We start from the raw sequence: 4,519 nt of genomic DNA, 5'->3' as shown, positions 1-4,519 counted from the left end.
CTTGGTGGATGGAAACCCCAAACCAAAAAAGTTGTGGATTATTGGAAATGTCAAATTGTTTAGATAAGAATAGTATTTGTACATAAGAGGGAGAAGACTGTATTAAGTACTTACTCTGTGCCAGGTACTGTGCTAAGTACTTTACAATTATGGTCTCATTTGATCTTCAAGACAAGTCTGGGAAGTAGGGGATCTTATTATCCCCACTTAACAGATGAGGACACTGAGGCAAGCAGGGTGAAGTGACTTTCCCAGAGTCACACAGCTGGTAAGTGTCTGAGGCCAGAGACTCAGGTCTTCCTGAGTACTTTACATGTGAAAGAAGTTAGATCAGATGGTCCCTTCTAATTCCAAGTGGGTTCCAGTTTAAGTGGAAAAAAGAGATTTTATATATGTAAAAGTCTCCATGTAGGAAATAGCTAAGTTAGAGAGTAATCAGTCATGTTTATTGGACTCCTTTTACAGCAAGACACCTAAGCTGAGTTCCTTTAAGTGGTGAGTTCCGTGTAGTCCATTAAAAATAGGAAATGTGACCAAAAAAGGAATTTAGGACCCTGTAGATGCCATCCCTGGGGTGGATGTCACGAAAGGGGTGAGAGTGGGGCTCAGCAAGCTCACTGGGGGCTTTGACTGGTACAGAGAGGCAGGAGGTGGAGAGTCCCTAGGCCAGCTCCTCCTTGCTCAGAAACCTTCAGGGCTTGCTTGCAGACTGGAGGCTCTCAGGGGGACGTTGGAGGCCTGCCCACAGCCTCTGGCTGCAACCTGCTACCAAACCTTCTCTCTCCACTGCATACATCTTACACCGCGGACAGTTCTGAGGATTTCCCTCTTATATCTGTGCACACCTAGTTGGCCAGTCCCTCTCCCCAGCCCCAGCTTTACCTGTCAGTCTTTGCCTTCATGGTTCAGCCCAGGTGTGACCTCCCCCAGAAGCCCTCCTTGATTCCTTCATGGACACAGTCATTTCTCTCTCCTCAGATTGTCATAGACTACTTTGCTGCCCTCATCCTGTGCTAGCTTTTTTTTTTCCCATTCTGGTGTGTATGTGTGAGTGTGTGTGTCCCTGCCATTCATCTGTTCCTTGAAGTCAAGACTGTGACATTTGTCATCTTTGTCCTCTCAGTGCACATGACAAGAACCTGTATTTACTGTTTGCTGAACTGAAATGAAAGAATGGAATGCAGTCAGGTCCAAAGGGCGGCCCAGTAGGGGTCATTGGTGGGATGTGGTCTACAAGAAGGCTGATGCCATCTTGAGACCAAGCTACCAGTCAGAGGAAGGTGACTGTTTTACTGTGCTCTGCCCTCATTGGACTATATCCATGGAGTGCCATGTTCAGTTTGGGCACCAAGGTGTAGGTAGGGCGTTGATGAGCTGGAGAGTGTCCAGAGGAGGTCAACCAGAGTGTTGAAGGGTCTTGACTTCCAGCCACATCAATTAATCAACCAAGATTCATCAGGCATCGACTTTGTACCATGAAGTGGGCTTGGAATTGGGGGGACAAGGATGAAACAAACCCTATATTCTTAAGTTGAAAAATGGTCAAAGATATAAACAGGAAATTTTCAGAAGAAATCTAAACTGCTGAAGCTACATGAAAGAATGTTCCAAATCATGAGCAAATTAAAGCAACTCTTAGATTAGACCACACACTTCTCAGAGTGAGAAAACTGACCAAATGATAAATGTTGGAGGGACTTTGGCAAAAAAGGCATATCAATGTATGATAATGCACGATGATGGAGCTGTTAACTCTTAGGCTTTTACCTGAGATCAAAGGAGGAGGAAAAGGAGCCATCTGTACAAATACACTCAGAGCCCCTCTTTTTGGGGTGGCAAACACCTGGAAATGAAGGAGTTGTCCATTACTTGGGAATGGCTGAATGTTTTTATCTATCTATCTATCTATCTATCTATCTATCTATCTATCTATCTATCTATCTATATGAGAGATTTTTGCATACTGATTCAGAGTGAAGTGAGTACCATTTATACAATGACATACAGTGTAAAAACAAACCACTTTGAAAGATCTAAGAACTCTGATCGACATAAAGAGGAACAGGAGTCCAAAGGACCGATCATGAAACAAGCTGCTTGGTTGCTGATAGAATGATGGGTAGATGAGGGCTCAGAATTCAGATGAGACATATATTTCGTGGACACAGCCAATGTGGGCATTTGTAGCTTGTGAAGTTTTGTTACATGGTTTCTGTTTTTCTTTTCCGATGGGGAGGGAGGAGCAGGTGGATTTTTGTTAATTGAGGACATTTAAATTTAAAAAATAACAACCTTTACATAGAGGATCTGTTGGAGATATTAGAAGTGTTTAGACTGACAAAAAGACTCCAGGGGGATATAATAATAACAATAATAATAATGAATGTTTCTAGAAAATGACTTAGTTGAACATGGTGGCAGCCTTCCAGTATTTGAAGGTGGGTCATGTGGAAGAGAATTCACTTACTCTGCTTGGTTCCAGAACTGGGACACTGGGAGCAAAGGGAAGGAGATGCAGAGTCGAGTCAAGTTTATAGAGCCCTAGGAAAGTGGGATGGGCTTCTCTTGGGAGGCGGCAGCTTCTCTTCCCTGGAGATCTTCCAGGACACTGACTCCTGCGTCCTCGGGACTTTGTAGTGGGAAGTCCAGCTCTGACCCTCTCTGCTCCCTGTTCCAAGGTCTTTCCCACATCTGACATCCTTTGTTCCGAGGGTCGTCCTATTTCTTTTTGGGGGGAATGGGGAGAGGGCGCTCATTTCCGCTGCTCTCTGTTCCCTGCTCTGAGGTGGCATTCTGAGGACACAGAAAGTAAAGGGCAGCTTCAGGGTGGGAGAGGAGACAAACCGGGTCAATCCATGGTGATGGAGAGAGCCCTGGCTTGGCGGCTGCGTGCCTGCCTTCGAGCTCCGGTCCTGGCCCTAGGGAAGCACAGAATACTAGAATTTAGACCACACAAGACTAGTAGCCACTTGATTCGCGGTCGGTCGCACGAAGGGTTCTTTGGTGAGAAGTCAGACTAGAACCCAGGTTTTATTCCCCGCCCTCCCCACGCCCCGTGGCTTCTCTTGCGACAAAGTCACGCTCCTTCTCCCCCCTCGATGCCTCGGCTCGCTCACCTGTAAAATGGGAAGAAGGAGAAACCGTCTAGATGGTCGCTAGGGGATCTTCCAGCATTAATCCCAGGCAACCCATTGGCCAGTTTTTGAGTAATGGGGCTGGGCTCTCCACTCCCTCTCCTCACCCCCCCCCCCGGGCTGGCTGGCTCCTCTCTCCTCCCTGGGGAGGCCTGGGAGGTCCAGGCTGGTGTCCGGGGCAAGGGGGTGGGGGCTGGGTGTGGTGGGCGCCTTTCACCAGCGCCTGACATGCTGGATTGGAGCCTCATTGTTCAGCTTCCCGTCTCCATGGCAACTGGAGCAGCTGCTCGCTTCTGGCCTGTCTCTTGTCCCCGCCCGGCAGCCCCATCCGTCCAGTGTGATCTGCCAGCTAATCACCCTCCTGCTGCCTGCCCATGGTGGCCGCCAGCCTGTGCAAGAGACTGTTTACTAACATCAGCCACATGGCTCCCTCTCCCCCACGCCTCTGCCCAAAATATGTCAGGCCCAGGCGATGCTCAGGCACTGAGCCAGCCTGTCTGCTGCCTGCTGAGGAAGCTGGCGGGCAGGGTGCCTTGGGCGGGCGGAGAGAAGGGCCATCGCGGCTCGTGGGAGCGAGCCTGGATGGGGGCAAAAGCCAGCCAACCCCCCACCCCTTCCTTCCTGCCTGCCTGCCTTCCTTCCTTTCCTTTCAACCTTCCTCTCTTCCTTCCTCCCTCCCTCCTTCCCTTCCTCCCTTCCTTCCTCCTTTCCTCCCTTCCTCCCTTCCTCCCTCCCTTCCTTCTTTCCTCCCTCCCTTCCTTCCTCCCTCCCTCCTTCCTCCCTTCCTCCCTTCCTCCCTTCCTCCCTCCCTTCCTTCTTTCCTCCCTCCCTTCCTTCCTTCTTTCTTTCTTTCCTTCCTTCCTCCCTCCCTCCCTCCCTCCCTCCCTTCCTTCCTTCCTTCCTTCCTTCCTCTCTTCCTCCCTCCCTCCCTCCCTTCCTTCCTTTCTTCCTTCCTCTCTTCCTCCCTTCCTCCCTCCTTTTCTCCTTTCCTTCCAACCTCCTTCCTTCCTTCCTTCCCTCCCTCCTTCCTTCTCTCCCTCCTTCCTTTCCTTTCACCCACCCTGCCTCCTTTTTTCCTTCCTTTTTTCCTTCCTTCCTTCATTCCTACCTACTATGTGCCAGGCACTCTACTCCATTTTGGGGATAAAATGACAAAAACAAAACAGTTCTTGCCCTCAAGGAGTTTATATTCTACCGGGGCAGGGGAGGAAACAACATGTCTACACCAACAATGGAAATACACAGTGATTTTGAAGGGAGAGACAAGGAGTGCAGGAGCAGCTGGGGGCCTGGGAAAGTACTCAACAGGGAGATGGCTTCTGAGCTGAGCCTTGGGGAGGAGGGAGGGCACTCTGGGCATGGGGGACAGTCAGGGCAAAGGTGGG

General features: G+C 49.7%; 1 long non-coding RNA gene across 1 annotated transcript; it reads right to left on the bottom strand.

Annotated features, from left to right (window-relative positions):
• Positions 1-1,894: 1,894 nt before the first annotated feature.
• Positions 1,895-3,321, bottom strand: LOC110194862 (uncharacterized). The gene is made up of 2 exons (XR_002320814.2): positions 3,117-3,321; positions 1,895-2,918 (listed from the first exon to the last, which is right to left on the bottom strand). It is a non-coding gene; the product is annotated as an uncharacterized LOC110194862 (long non-coding RNA).
• Between the last annotated feature and the right edge of the window lie 1,198 nt (positions 3,322-4,519).

The sequence above is a fragment of the Phascolarctos cinereus genome, unplaced genomic scaffold (genome assembly GCF_003287225.1).
Source record: "Phascolarctos cinereus isolate Bilbo 61053 unplaced genomic scaffold, phaCin_HiC Scaffold_2;HRSCAF=192, whole genome shotgun sequence".
Taxonomy (NCBI): Eukaryota; Metazoa; Chordata; class Mammalia; order Diprotodontia; family Phascolarctidae; genus Phascolarctos; species Phascolarctos cinereus.
Note: the sequence above shows the minus strand (reverse complement) of the source record. Positions and strands in the feature narration are given on the sequence as shown.